General features: G+C 42.6%; 1 long non-coding RNA gene across 6 annotated transcripts in view; it reads right to left on the bottom strand.

Annotated features, from left to right (window-relative positions):
* Window positions 1-9,602: 9,602 nt before the first annotated feature.
* The window catches only part of LOC142761211 (uncharacterized), a 33,308-nt gene continuing 26,574 nt past the window's right edge, over window positions 9,603-16,336 (bottom strand). For 4 of the 6 annotated variants that reach the window (XR_012883559.1, XR_012883558.1, XR_012883560.1 and 1 more), the window contains 3 exons: window positions 15,402-15,620; window positions 10,950-11,029; window positions 9,603-10,066 (listed from right to left, as the gene is read on the bottom strand). This is a non-coding gene — a long non-coding RNA (uncharacterized LOC142761211). The remainder of the gene's footprint in view (window positions 10,067-10,949; window positions 11,030-15,401; window positions 15,621-16,336) is intronic. The other 2 variants (XR_012883561.1, XR_012883562.1) reach the window with 2 other exon arrangements.

The following is a 16,336-nucleotide window of genomic DNA, read 5'->3' as shown; positions in this document are numbered from 1 at the left end:
GGGACTAGGCAGCAGGCAGACGAAGGCGTGGTGTAGCAGGACAGGCGTGTATACAGTACAGCACGACTTCAGCTCAGTACGGCACGGCACGGCACTTGACCAGGAAAGCACGGGATACAGGAACTGGAAAACACTAGGAGACGAACAAGGATACGACAAACAATGCTCAGGCCTGGAAGAAAGGGACTGGGCCCTTCTTATAGTCCAGGGCACTCATGTGCTGATTACACATTAAAGTCCTACGGGACCCGGCCGAGGTGAGTGGAAGTGAGCGTTGGCGTCTCATGAGGAGGAGACTGGGGCCAGTGCTCGCCGACCCATGGCTGCGGCCGTCAGGCGGTGCAGACGAACATAAGGTATTTTGCTGTCTGTATCCGTAGCCATCCGCAATTGCAGAAGCGCGCATAGACTTCTATGACCAAGTCCATACTGCATTTCCGGACAAGAATTGGACATGTCCTATGAATTGCAGATCATTTCTTTAGCACAGACATCCGTCAATATACAAAAAGGTGTCCATGGCCAATAGAAATTGATGGGTCTGCAATTTCGCACGGGTTTCGCATTCCGTAACAACGGATGAAAATTACAGTCGTGTGCATGAGATCTTAGTCCTAACAGCAGCACAAGCTTCACGCCATAATTAAGGCTACTACTTCTACGATAAACACATGGTAGGAGGGGCTAGACAACCTTTTGTAGGGAGGGGGTTTTAGTTAATAAGAGTTTAGAAGATAGAAGTGCTTAGAAGATAGATTAAATTAAAAATTCCATCTGTCTTACTAGTACACAGGGGCAGAAATACCCCATTATTGTGCTGCTGTTCGGGCTAAGTGAAAACGGATTGTTGTGTTTTATATTTCTTATATATAAAAAAAAAAAAAAAAGCAGAGAAATATTTAGGTTACCTGATTGCACTTTCCATGAGCAAAATACTTCTGAGATCAATCAGTTGGGATTATTTAGCCTCCATTCTTTCAGGTTTCTGTTGAGTTTTAGTAGACAGGATAGATTGATCTGTTATATTATTCTACCCAGTAAAAAAAAAGAGAACGGAAATCTGTCTGCTCAATATGCACAGCTCATGCTCCATCCTTTTCCCAGAGGCGTAGCTAGGTTCTCCAGCACCCGGGGCAAAAATTCAGTTTGGCGCCCCCCACCAACCTCTTTCCCGACATCTCCTTCCCCCTCGCCGTGTTTGTTTTCCCTACCAATCAATGACGTGTGTCACGGACACAGGGTATGTGGACCCACTAGGCCGCTCCGCCGTAGCGGGGAGGCAGCTGACCAGGTCACAGTCTATACGGAAGTCAATGGCAGACAGTAATGCTTGGGTACCTGAAACAGTCCGGGCGGTGGCTGTGGCTCCAGCACAGATGGAGAATGGTGCGGCAGGTGGCGCCAGACGTGGCGGGCAGTATCCGATGAAGCAGAAGACACTTGACGTGGCAGAAGACACTTGACCAACCCCCCCCCCCCCATTTTTTTTATATATACACAAACACACACCCAGAACACAGCTTATTACATATATACAGTACCAGAACAAAGCTCAGTACATAAATACAGCTCCAGAATCAAGCTCAGTACGTATATACAGCACCAGAACCCAGCTCATTACATATATACAACACCAGCACAAATACAGCTCAATTTAGTGCAACCCCTGCCGTATAGGTTTGCACTAAATGGTTTCCAGCTCCCAGCATGACCCGAACAATAGTAAGGATATGCTGGAAGTTGCTGTTTAAAAAACAAAAGTCAAAAAAATTATATCATAATCATACCACCCATCCTCTCACTGCAGATTATACAGTGACTACAGTACTGGTTAGAGGCAGAACAAACCATTACATTAAGGAGGCTCTGTCACGACATTATAAGTGCCCTATCTCCTACATAAGGAAATGGGCGCAGTAATGTAGGCGACAGCAGTGTTTCTTTAGAAAAACGATCTATTTTTACCACGTTATTAGCGATTTTAGCTTTATGCTAATTAGTTTCTTAATGCCCAACTGGGCGTGTTTTTACTTTAGACCAAGTGGGCGTTGTACAGCGGAGTGTATGACGCTGACCAATCAGCGTCATACACTTCCCTCCATTCATTTCCTCAGCGCAGAGATCCTGCTAGATCAGTATGTGCTGTCTTATACTAACACATTAACGTTACTGAAGTGTCTTGACAGTGAATAGACATTCCTTCCAGCCAGGACGTGTTGTCTATTCACAATCCTGACACTTCGGTAACGTTTGTGTGGGATTTACAGCAGAGCAAGCATAATCTCGCTGTAACCTGTTATTTACAGCCTGATCTCGCGAGATTACGCTTGCTCTGCTATAAATCCCACACAAACGTTACCGAAGTGTCAGGATTGTGAATACACATCCTGTCCTGGCTGGAAGGAATGTCTATCCACTGTCAAGACACTTCAGGAACGCAGTGTCACTGTGCGCTGAGTAAATGAATGGAGAGTAGTTTTGTGACGCGGATTGGTCACGGTCATACACTTCTCTTTACAACGCCCACTTGGTCTAAAGTAAAAACACGCCCAGTTGGGCATTAAGAAATTAATTAGAATAAAGCTAAAATAGCTCATAACGTGGTAAAAAAAAAAAAAGATTGTTTTTCAAATTAAAAAAACACTGCTCACCTACATTACGGCGCCCATCTACTTATGTAGGAGATAGGGGACTTATAATATGGTGACAGAGCCTCTTTGACTCACCGGTGACGTCTCAGATTCTAGTTATTTTTCTACATCCGGTCCAGACCTCTCAGACTGCTCCCGGCCACAGCCCATTTCTGCAGTTTGCCGCTCAGATGTCTTCAGCTTCTCACTTTTCAAACATTTCTACAACTATAAACAAAAATAAAGTTCTCATTATACCTCACACTATGCCCCTAAATATAATAGCGCCATACGCTGCACCTCTAATTATAACACCATACACTGTTTCCCACACACACCATACCCATTGTAGATCGTGCCTGCCACAGCGCCCCCTGTAGATAGTGCCCCCCATATTACCCACCCCTGTATATAGTGTCCCACATATAGCTCCCCCTAGTCGCCCACCCCTGTATATAGCCCCCCTGTAGATATAGCCCACCGCTGGATATAGTGCTTCACATGTAGCCCACCCCTGTATATAGTGCTGCACATATAGCCCACCCCAGTATATAACCCCCCTGTAGAGCCCCCCCCCCCCTCGTAGATAATGCCACACTTTTTTAGTAGGATAAAAAGACAAACTAAACAAACTCACTTTAATCTTGTTCCAGCACCGTCCGGCGGCAATGGAGACCTGCTCTCTTCTGCGCTGGTCTTCTGGGGTTGAACGTAGCAAGCAGCACGATGACGTGATCGCGATGCTTGCGTCTATGAAAGGCGCCGATTGGCAGGGCAGAATGACTTTCCCTGTAAATCAGCGGGACATACCCCCGGCCGCCCGGGACAGCTGGGAGGTATAGGCGAGACAGAGCGAGAGCGAGACAGAGCGAGAGCGAGACAGAGCGAGAGCGAGACAGAGCGAGAGCGAGACAGAGCGAGAGCGAGACAGAGCGAGAGCGAGACAGAGCGAGAGCGAGAGCGAGCGAGAGCGAGAGCGAGCGAGAGCGAGAGCGAGACAGAGCGAGAGCGAGACAGAGCGAGAGCGAGACAGAGCGAGAGCGAGACAGAGCGAGAGCGAGACAGAGCGAGAGCGAGACAGAGCGAGAGCGAGACAGAGCGAGAGCGAGACAGAGCGAGAGCGAGACAGAGCGAGAGCGAGACAGAGCGAGAGCGAGACAGAGCGAGAGCGAGACAGAGCGAGAGCGAGACAGAGCGAGAGCGAGACAGAGCGAGAGCGAGACAGAGCGAGAGCGAGACAGAGCGAGAGCGAGACAGAGCGAGAGCGAGACAGAGCGAGAGCGAGACAGAGCGAGAGCGAGACAGAGCGAGAGCGAGACAGAGCGAGAGCGAGACAGAGCGAGACAGAGCGAGAGCGAGACAGAGCGAGAGCGAGACAGAGCGAGAGCGAGACAGAGCGAGAGCGAGACAGAGCGAGAGCGAGACAGAGCGAGAGCGAGACAGAGCGAGAGCGAGACAGAGCGAGAGCGAGACAGAGCGAGAGCGAGACAGAGCGAGAGCGAGACAGAGCGAGAGCGAGACAGAGCGAGAGCGAGACAGAGCGAGAGCGAGACAGAGCGAGAGAGAGACAGAGCGAGAGAGAGACAGAGCGAGAGAGAGACAGAGCGAGAGAGAGACAGAGCGAGAGAGAGACAGAGCGAGAGAGAGACAGAGCGAGAGAGAGACAGAGCGAGAGAGCGTGAGAGCGTGAGACAGAGCGAGAGAGCGTGAGACAGAGCGAGACAGAGCGAGAGAGCGTGAGACATGTTTAATGGAGAAATGTGTTTTTTTATTACCACTACTACGGCAGCCACAAAAATAATGTGCCTGGAGACACAAGTTTCTAAAATCATAAAATAATGTCATTTATTTTATGATTTTAGAAACGCTAGTGTTCCCAGGCACTAAATTGTTTACACTGTGTACTCACTACTGTCCTGTGTTTTCCTGTCCTCTGCAGTGCTCTGCTACGGTGTGTCTGCTCCCTCTCTCCAGGCAGACTGCTGCATCATGGACTGTGCGGTGCTGGCGCCCCTCTAAGTTGCGCCCGGGGCACATGCCTCGCCTGCCCCCCCCCCTAGCTACGCCCCTGCTTTTCCTTTCCAGTCTTCATTGTCTTACCCTGTTAGTCCAAGCTTAAAGGGAAGGTGTCAGAAATTTTTTTTTATATGTTTTTGCTTTTAGTATGCCATGAAAATAAATTTTATTTATGTGCGTTTTACTTTTTTCTCTTTTACTTCTCTATGGGGGCTGCCATTTTATTTTCATCTCTGTATGTGTCGATTAACGACACAGATGGAATACAGCACATACATCCCCATAGTGAATGCGAATGGGAGCATTTCCATTCACTATAGCGTACGCCGTCTGTGTGGGAATGGCGCATGCGCCGCTCCCACACAGTCCAAAAGGAAGGTCTTCGGCCAAGCGACATCTGTCACCATTTTCATGTGGACCGGAAGCCGCGGCCGGACAGTAAGATGACTACTTGTGGTCGCAGCTTCCGTCCATCTGTTCAGAAGCAAGGACTAGGAGCGGAGGCAGCAGGAACAGATAAGTTATGTTTGTGTATGTTCGTGTTATACTGTGTGATTACCACTGTATCTAACCCTCCTACAATGTGCATTCGCTCAAAAATAGTGGCACACAGTGTAGGAGGTTTAAACATACAACCCCCTCCTTTCTCCTGGCACTAGCCAGGATCAAGGAGGGGGGATTGTGTGAGCACACTAGAGAAAGTGTGTCTACACCAAATTTGCAGCATAAAGCAATGAGCTTGCTTTACCACATTGCAATGCTGCAATTTTGGGAATTGCTCCCTCTAGTGACCAGCACATGGAAATGTTATAAATTAGAATCTAATGTATAATATTTACTGACTTGTGGAAAAATTAAAAAATTTATAACAATGTGTAATCTTTTATATACTGTTTAACTAAAACCCCAAAAAAAAAATTTCTAGCGACACATTCCCTTTAACCCCAGCCCTTTCAGATTTTCATTTTCGTTTTTTCCTCCCCACTTTCCAAAAGCCATAACGTCTTTATTTTTCCGTCTATATAGTACTATGAGGGCTTGATTTTCGCGGGACGAGTTGTCGTTTTTCGTAGCCCCATTTATTTTGCGATATAATGTACTAGGAAACGGGAAAAAAATTATCTGTGGGGTAGAAAATAAAAAAAAACAGCGATTCCTCCATGTTTTTTTGCGCACCGTTTTTACAGAATTCACTGTGCAATAAACACAACACGTTAAACTTTATTCTGTAGGTCAAGATTACGGCGATACCAAATACATATAGTTTTTTCTATATTTTACTACTGTTACAAAGTAAACACCTAAGTGTAAAAGAGAAAATGTATTTTGTGTCGCCAAATTCCGAGAGTCATTACTTTATTTTTCCGTCGATTAAGTGGTATGAGGGATTATTTTTTGCGGGATAAGCTGTAGTTTTTAATAATACCATTTTGTTGTGCATGCGACGGTTTGATCACTTTTTATTTCATTTTTTGCGGGAGATTAGGTCACCAAAAAAATAGAGATTCTGGCGTTTACAATTTTTTTTTTTTTTTACGGCGTTCACCGTGCGGGTTAAATAATGATATATTGTAACAGTTCACACTTTTACGGACGTGGCGATACCAATTATGTTTATTTATTTTACTATGCTCTAGGGAGAAAAGGGGGGGGGGGGTTGCAACTTAATACTTTTTACACAAAGAAAAAACAAAAACTTTATTTAACTAATTTTTACTTTTTTATTAGTCCCCCTAGGGGACTTCAACCAGCGATCGTTCGATCGCTTGCACGATATACTGCAATACTAATGTATTGCAGTATATCGTGATTCGGAGAGACATCTATTAAGCCCTGCCAGAGGCTTAATAGGTGCACAAAGATGGCGGACCTGGCGGCCTTCGTTAAGCCCCCAGGCAGCCATAGCAACCATCACACCCCCCCCCCCGATTGCGTTGCGGGGGGCGCGATGAGCTGTTAGAGGGGGGCGCGGGTTTTAGATTTCTGGCCGAGCGATCAGGCAGCTGAATGTCGGGTCCCCGGCTATTGCTGCTTCTATCTTCTCTGATCACTTGTACGCAGCGCTCAATGAGCGCTGTGTATATGAATAGAGGCAGCGATCAAATGATCACCGGGTGCCGTTAGACCCAGCACAGCCCTATTAGTGACAGTCGTCACTATAAGAGGGCTGATTTCCCTTGTAAATAGGGCTGTTGGGGTATCTTCACACGACCTATTTTCAGATGTTTTTTGGGCCGTAAACGCCCCGAAAAACAGCTAAAAATGCGGGGACTGAACGCCTCCAAATATCTGCCCATTGATTTCAATTGGAAATACGGCGCTCTGTTCTGACGGGTTGTTTTTTTACGCCTCATTTTCGAAAGACCACGCGTAAAAAGACGCCTAGTAAAAAGTGCATGTCACTATTTGAGCCATTTCTACAGCCATTTTCATTGACTCAATAGAAAAACAGCTCCAAGAACAGCCGTAAAAAACGACACAAAAACGCTAGTTCCCTTGAAAATAGCTCCGTATTTTCAGCCATATTTTGTTAAGCGTGTGAATATACCCTAACAGTGGATAGTGTAAAAGATGAAAAAAACAAAATAAAGTCTCCCAAAGGCCTTTTTTGACCATAATTTAAAAATAAATAAAATAAAAGTAAAATAAAGTGCAAAAGAACGTAATAATAATTACACATAAAATACCCTGCTCAAAATAAATGTTCCCTCCGCCAATCATTGTCGTAAGGCTAGCCCAGACTCAATTACCCTAAAATAGACATGTAATATATCAACATTTATGGTAGACCATGACAATCACAAATAAAAGGTCTATTTTAGTGTAAAACAAAAATTACCCAAAAAAAAAAAAAAAAAAAAAAATCGACGAAACATAAAACATTTTTTTTGCTATTATTTTCAGAGGCTCTGTCACCACATTATAAGTTCTTTATCTTGTACATAATATGATCGGCGCTGTAATGTAGATTACAGCAGTTTTTTATTTAGAAAAACGATCATTTTTTACCGAGTTACGACCTACATTAGAGTTATGCTAATGACTTTCTCAATGGACAACTGGGCGTGTTTTACTATATGACCAAGTGGGCGTTGTACTGAGTGTACGACACTGACCAATCAGCGTCATACACTTCTCCCCATTCATTTACACTGTAGATAGCGATAGTGAACAACGCAGGATCACTATGTGCAGTGTAAATGAATGGAGAGAAGTGTATGACGCTGATTGGTCAGCATCATACACTCTCCACAACGCCCACTTGGTCATATAGTAAAACACGCCCAGTTGTCCATTGAGAAACTCATTAGCATAAAGCTAAAATAGGTCATAACTCAGTCAAAAATGAGATTTTCTAAATAAATAACACTGCTGTAATCTACATTACAGTGCCGATCACATCATGTACAAGATAGGCCACTTATGTTCTGACAGAGCCTCTTTAACCCCTTAAGGACACGGCCAATTTTGGCCTTGAGGACAGAGCAATTTTTTTTACATTTCCCCTCTTTGCATCCCGACGCTCATAACTTTTATTTTTTGTACGACGTAGTTGTATGAGACTTTGTTTTTTGCGGGACGAGTTGTACTTTATGTAGGTACCATTTTTTGGTACAAATACATTATCGTTTAATTTCTATACATTTTTATTTTGCTGAAAATGCAGAAAAAAAAGCAGTTCCGCTGCAGTTCTCATTTTTATTTTTTTACACCATACACCGCTCATAAATAATGTTATACATTTGTTGTACAGGTTGTTACGGTCGTGGCGATACCAAATATGTCTATATTATTTCATGTTTCGGGACTTATAGTTTAAAAAGTTTATTTATTATAAAAAATGTGTGTTTGTGTATTTTTTTCACTTTTTATTTATTTATTGTTCATTCATTTTTTTTTAGATTCATTTAACTTTTTTTAATCCCATAAAGGGATTTTTTATTTTGATTTTTATTTTGTAACTAATGTACTGGCATAGATCTATATGCTAGTACATTAGCCTGTGTACTGATTGTACACAGGCAGTTTGTGTAAAGGTTCAGATAGCACCAGATACGTGGAAGGGTGAGGTTTTGCACGGATAGGGGCCCAACCCAAACATAAATATAAAAAAAGAGTATCCGGCACACCAATATAGAAAAAAAGGTATTTTTTTATTTTGTTTTTGTTTCTAATGCCAGTGGCAGAGTGCGACGTTTCGGTCTAGGTGACCTTCATCAGGCACTGAGCCGTGCTGGGCAACTGAATTGACGAGCGCTAGTGGTGCTGATAGCTATATTGGTGTGCCGGATACTCTTTTATATAGTACACAGGCAGTTGTTAGGGCATATCTCAGTATGTCCTAACAGGAAATATGTTCATACAGCCCTGGGGTCCTTCAATGGACCCTGGGCTGTCTGCCCATACGAGTTGTGGGCTTTGATCGCGTCAGTTATTTTCTGTGACGCGATCAATGTGCAGTCCCCCCTCTTTGAATGCCGCGATCAGCTTTCATCGCGGCATTCAAAGGGTTAACGGCAGAGAGAAGATGTTTCTCTCCTCTCCGCTGTCAGAGCGGGGCCGTGTCTGTATTACAGCCATTGCCCCGCTCTCGATCGCGCGCACAGACGGCTGTCACACAGGACGAGTATGCTCGTCCTAATGTGCGTAGTGCTCGCCAGTTAAGCCTAGAAATTATAAAACAGCAAAAAATTATACAAAAAAAAACCTGCATTGTCTACGAAAAAAAATATCATAAAAACCGCATCGCTAGCCTGACAGATTAAAGTTATAGCCGATTAACGAACACATACTAAAAATGGCTAAATGGTGTGTGATCCTGTCTGCTGGGCCTTGTATCTAAGCATACCACATCTATGGTTGTGTTCAGATAGCACCGGTATCCTAGGGTGCTCGAGGTAGGGTCCCAACCCGGATGTAGGTTAAGAATTGTAGTCGGCACACCTTGCTTGGGTTTCGAAAATTATATTTATTTAGATTCTCAGAATAGATGCCAGAGGCTGTATGTGCGACGTCGACGTTTCGGTCGTAGGACATTCGTCGGGCACTGAAAAAATATGTACATATAATTAAAGCATGACATGAGTTTGGAGAGATGTCACATAATTCACATCATAACATCACATAATATGTCATATATATATATATATATATATATATCTATTAGATGTAGTATAGAATATATAACTGGGTCAATCTTAACAGTTATTCCTTACAACAAGGCTATGAATGAAATTGACATGAAGATTTAAAACAATGGGAGGAAACAGTTGCATATATCCCAGGTACATACACCACACCAGGGGGAGCGCCAGATGACTGCAGGGAGATAGCTGATGTTCTAGGTAGTCGTATATATTCAGGTACGTATAATTTCATGAGTATATAGGGTAGGTAGGATACCGTACGTCGATGATGATCTAAGTCACTAGTTAAGGCATAAATGAGGCTATAGCAGGGTGGTAGACAAGAGCTCATTGTAGTGGATTGGCAATAGTAAAAGTAATGGGTGCACGTCTTTATGGAGCCCATGATCGTAATCATGGGTACCGTCATTGAACGTCTCACCAGGAGGTGACCCCTTTCAAAGACCATTACGGAGGTACATTTTATAAATCTTATAAATCATACACAACGTGGACTAGAAACCATCATAGAAACAGGTTCAAGGCATGCAGTTTAGGCATCACAAGCAGACAAGGACTAGCTGTACAGGCAAAGTTATATAAGCAAAGTTATATACGTCCCAAGAAAGGGGGAGTTTTTATACAGTGGAGGGTAGGCACCTCCATACACTCTGATGAGAAGTTCCTTACCTGAGCCGTACTGGGGACTGGAACGATATAGAATGTGTAGTAGCGCTGCTAAGAATCGTGCTTGGCGGCTTACCGCTCTTCATGGGCGCTGATACTCCCTGGTCACTTCCTGGTTATGAGTGCTGTGAGCGGGGAGCGTGTCTAGTTGGGTGGAACGCATCGGACAAGATGGCCGTGCGTTCTACCATGCGCATGCCCAGTGTGGATGGAGGTCTGAAATGGGGGGAGAGATCGCTGCATCCTAGTTGGGCACCCTGGAGATCTCAAAAGCCATGTCATGGACTAGATAGTAAAGGCACTATTAGGTGGGGGTGTTCTTAGCCATAACTGACTAATTTACGAGGTATTCGGCGGAGTAATGTTAAATTGTACTCTGGCGCCATCTTGTGTATCTGTCTGGTAGTACAGTTTTAGACAGAGTGCAATTTTCGGTATTGGGTAGATGATGAACTGGTTGGCTCTAGTACGCCCTATTGTAAAAGGATACCGTGTCAATAGAGATGATGCGTAGGTAGTTGGAATGAGGATACCTTCTAGTACAAGCAGGCTCAGAGGGAATCATCGAGGCTGGGATAAAACAGATGCACGTTGTGTTAATGTCAATTATAGAATAACTGTATAATACATTTATACATGGACAATAAGATATATACATAGAATCAGAAAGGGTGACACGTTGAGATGGACAAGTCGAGTTACAGTTGAGATATAACATCTTGCTTAACTAGCTAATAGGGGGTGGAACGTCAGGTTTTCTAACACTGTTTATAGGAAGCTGCTGATCTCGTACTCCCTATTCAGACCCCTTGGTTCGAGTGTCTGTAGTTTGTGTATCCAGTATGCCTCTCTGCGTTTCAGTAGATTGATCCTGTCGCCCTCTCTTCTATGTGCTGGAACGTGTTCAGTGACTTGGAACATGAGTTGGGAAATGTGTTTATGATGGGCAAAGTGTGCAGGGATGGGAAGTAATATGCCGCATCTAATATTGGACTAGTGTTGGCTAATTCTGTCTTTCATCCGTTGCGTGGTCTCACCTACGTAGGCTAATCCACAGGGACATTTGATCATGTAGACCACGTAGTTGGTGTTACAGTCAAAGTATTCTTTAATAGGAATGCTCTGACCGGATGATGGATGGTGAATTTTATCCCCTTTAATAATATGGCAACATTGGAGACAGCTTCTGTACCCCTCTTTGGTGTGCTCAGGAATGTCTGTCTAGATATTTTACAGGATGATCCAATATCTGCTCTAACAATTTTGTCTTTTAGATGTTTAGTTTTTTTCAAACCGGGTAAGAAGGGGTATTTCAATTCAGTAATTTGTGGATAGGCTTCTTGTAGTAGGGGCCAATACTTCCTGATGACATGATGGATCTTATATGTACATGGATGATAGACATGTACGAAAGGGATGCGTTTAGGTTTGGCCACGGTGTGGGGAACACTCGGTCTTTGGGCCGACTAGGACTCTACTGGGATAGCCTCTATCTAAAAAAATTTTAGTCATGTTCTCAGTTCTCTCTCTCAACAGTGATGGGTTGTCTACAATCTGGTTTACCCGTGTGTACTGAGATCTCAGTAGAGAATTTCTGGTTGCCAAAGGATGGCAGCTGGAGTAGTGCAAGAGGCCATTTTTGTCTGTCTCCTTGGTGTAAAGATCACTGCTGAGCTTGCCATGTGCATCCTTTATGATGGTTGTGTCGAGGAAATTGATTCTGTACATGTCATGGCTCAGAGTAAATTGTAACTCTGGCCAGACGCTGTTCAGATATGTCATGAAATTGAGAAGGCTAGTGGTTGTGCCTTCCTAGATGCAAAAGATGTCATCTATATACCTTTTCCACACTATGGCGTGTTGTCTGAAGAGATTATTAGGATAAATGTAATGTTCTTCCAGATGGGCCATGTAGCAATTGGCGTATGGGGGGGCAACATTAGAGCCCATTGCCGTGCCTTGTAACTATGTAAAATTGGTCCTCGAAGAGGAAGAAGTTGTCAGTAAAAGATTGAGCAGGTCGTCACAGAGGTTTGTGACGTCCGGATGTGTATTCGTGTTAGTTAGTATTTCGTGTACTGCTCTTGTGCCCTTCGTGTATATAGGCTGCAGACATCTAATGTTACCAGAACGGTCTCCGTGGATACTTTATCTAGTCTTCTGATACGTGTAAGAAAATCTGTAGTGTCTAGCAGATAAGATTTCGTTTTCCTGACCAGAGGTGTAAGTATTTTTTCTAAAAATTTGGAGATAGGTGAAAAGATAGAATCAGTGGATGCAACTATTGGCCGGCCTGGGGGTTTATCAAGTCTTTTGTGGATTTTAGGGAGAACATAGAAGACAGGTGTGATGGGATGTCTATTAGTCAGAAATCACAGGGGCTGGCGATGGTACCCATGGCAACGGGACGCCAGACAATAGCTTCCGGGCTGCCATGTAATGAAACCTGTGAAGACCAGCCTCTGCTAGTCCTCCTAGGCTTCCTGTCAGTGACTGTTACGTCACAATGACAGTTGGAATGCATTACACTTCGTGTGTAGTGTAATGTATTCCAGCAGCGATCAGAGCTGCAAGTCTAAGTGTCCCCTAGTGGGACAAGTGAAAAAAGTAGAAAAAAAAAAAAAAAAAAAAAAAGAATACAAATATTTTTTTTTTTTTTTAAAAAGTGTAAAAATAGAAGTTGAGTGATATAAACAAGAACTGCTTTTTTTCCTATAATAAGTCTTTTATTATAGGAAGAAAAACAAACACTTAAAAAAAAGTACACATATTTAGTATCACCGCGTTCGTAACGACCCCAACTATAAAACTATAAAATAATTTTTCCCGCACGGTGAACACCGCAAATAAACGAAAAACAATGCCAGAATCACTTTTTTGGTCACCACCCCTCGCAAAATATACAATAAAATGTGATCAAAAGTCACATGTACGCAAAAATAGTACCGATACAAACTACAACCCGTCCCGCAAAAAACAAGCCCTTACACAGCCTTTTTAACTGGAAAATAAAAAAAAACTTATGGCTCTCAGAATACGATGACGATTTTTTTTTAATTATTTTCTAAATAAGTTATTTTATTGCGCAAAGGCTGCAAAATATAAATAACGATATCCATATGGTATCGCTGTAATCGTACCGACCCGCAGAATAAAATATAATGGTCATTTATAGCCCAGGGTGAACACTGTAAAAAATAAATAAAATCATTGTCAGAATTGATGGTTTTTGGTCACCTGGCTTGCCGAAAAATGGAATAAAAAGTGAAAAAAAAAATAGCATGTACCCAAAAATGGTACCAATGAAATCTACAGATTGTCTCGCAAAGAATAAGCCCTCACACGGCTCCGGTGCTGAAAAAATAAAAAAAAAGTTCTGGCTCCCAAAATATGGCGAGGCAAAATGTGCAGTGTTCCAAAAGCGAATAAGATCAGGCGCCATATATAAGTGCCACAAAAGCCACATATCTGCGGATTATTATTTATTTACCGCATTATTATACCCTCTTATTATGCCCCTGATGTACTCTGCCCAGCCTACATATGCCCCCACATTATAAACTGAAATATCAGCAAGACGCCAGAGCTACTACCAAGCAAAATCTGCGCTCCAAAAGCCAAAGGGCATCCCTCCCTTCTGAGCCCTACAGCGTGCCCAAACATCCGTTTACGTCCACCGATATGGCATCGCCATACCTGGGAGAACCCGGTTAAAATTTTATGAGGTATTTGTGGCACAAACTGGGCACACCATATAGTGCACTAAAATGGCACATCAGTGGAAAATTGACATTTTCACTCTGCACCATCCGTTGCGCATTAAACCCTTCACGCACCATGACTTAATAGCATGTCGTGGTGTGGGGGGTGATGTTTGGATCATCCCACGCACTGAGCCCGCGCCATACACTGCGGTTGTCAGCTGTGTATTACAGCTGATCCCCGGGACTAACGGACAGAAACAGTGAACTCACTGTTACAGAAGCATGTAAAAATGACAATATACTGCAATACATTAGTATTGCAGTGTATTCTACCAGTGATCTAACGATTGCTGGTTTAAGTCTCCTAGGGGGACTAATAAAATGTGTAAAAACAAAATTAAATAGTTAGTCGAAAAAATTAAATAAATATATAAAGTCCAAAAAGAAACCCTTTTCAAATTTTTTCTCTAAATTAATGTAAAAAAAATACACAAAATTGGTATCGCTGCGTCCGTAAAAGTCCAAGCTATTACAATATACCATTACTTAACTCGCACGGTGAACGCCGTGAAAAAGAAAGAATTTTAAACGGCAAAATCAGTTTTTTGGTCACCATCGCTCTACCAAAAAACGTAATAAGTGCTCAAAAAGTCTTATGAACAAAAAAATTTTACCAATAAAAACTACAGCTCGTCCAGCAAAAAATAAGCCCTCACACCACTCTATTGACGGAAAACTAAAAAAAGTTGTGGCTCTTGGAAAGCAGGGAGGAAAAACGAATAAGGAAAACATGGATCAGTTCGGAAAAGGTTAATTACTTTCTAATGAAAAAACATTTATGACCACACGTGGGATATAGCCGTACTCGGGAGAAATTGCTTTACAAATTTTCACGGCCTAATTCTAATAAATTCTGCAAAAGACGTGGGGCCTAAATGCTCACTATACCCTTAGATAGATTCCTTAAGTGGTGTAGTTAGTTTCTCTGTTTTGGTCTCAGTGGCTTTGCAAATTCGACATGACACCCAAAAACTATTCCAGCTAAACTTGAGCTCCAAAAGCCAAATAGCGCTCCTTCTCTTCTAAGCCCCGGTGTGGGTCCAAACAGCAGTTTATTACCACATATGGGGTATTTACGTAATCAGGAGAAATTGCTTTACAAATGTGCTTTTTCTCCTTTATTCCTTGTAAAAATTAAAAAGGTCTACGTTCTTACAGAAAAAAAAGTGGATTTTTACCTTTACAGACTAATTCCAATGAATTCAGCAAAACTGTCGGGGTCAAAATGCTTTACCCCTAGAAAAATTCCTTGAGGGGTGTAGTTTCCAAAATGGGGTCACTTTTGGGGGGTTTCCACTTTTCTCATCCCTCCAGTGCATTGCAAACACGACACGGCACTGAAAACTATTCCAGCTAAATCAGAAATCCAAAAGGTGCTCCTTCTCTTCTGAGGCCTGCTGTGGGTCCAAACAGCAGTTTATTACCACATATGGGTTATTGCTATAAATCGGAAGAAATTGCTTTACTTATGTTAGGGTGTTTTTTCTACTTTATTCCTTGCAAAAAAAATTACATTTCTATGTTTTTTCACAAAAAAGTAGATTTTCATCTTCACATACTAATTCAAATAAATTTAGCAAAAAAACTGTGGGTTCAAAATCCTAACTATACCCATAGATAAATTCCTTGAGGTGTATAGTTTCCAAAATGGGGTCACTTTTGGGGGGTCTTTACTGTTTTGGTACCATAAGAACTCTTCAAACCTGACATGGTGCCTAAAATATATTCTAAAAAAAGGAGGCCCCAAAATCATCTAGGTGCGCCTTTGCTTCTGAGGCCTGTGTTTCAGTCCACATGTGGGATATTTCTAAAAACTGTAGAATCTTGGCAATAAATATTGAGTTGCATTTCTTGGGTAAAACCTTCTGTGGTACAGAAAAAATTTATTACAAATGAATTTTTGAAAAAAAAAAAAGAAATTTTTACATTTCACCTCTACTTTGCTTTAATTCCTGTGAAACACCTAAAGGGTTAAAACACTTTCTGAATGCTGTTTTGAATACTTTGAGGGGTGCAGTTTTCAAAATGGGGTGATTTATGGGGACTTTCTAATATATAAGGCCCTCAAAGCCACTTCAGAACTGAACTGGTCCCTGAAAAAATTGGCTTTTGA

Source organism: Rhinoderma darwinii, chromosome 4 (assembly GCF_050947455.1).
Source record: "Rhinoderma darwinii isolate aRhiDar2 chromosome 4, aRhiDar2.hap1, whole genome shotgun sequence".
In the NCBI taxonomy this organism is placed as follows: domain Eukaryota; kingdom Metazoa; phylum Chordata; class Amphibia; order Anura; family Rhinodermatidae; genus Rhinoderma; species Rhinoderma darwinii.
The sequence above is the reverse complement of the archived record's forward strand: the minus strand, read 5'-3'. Positions and strand labels throughout refer to the sequence as shown.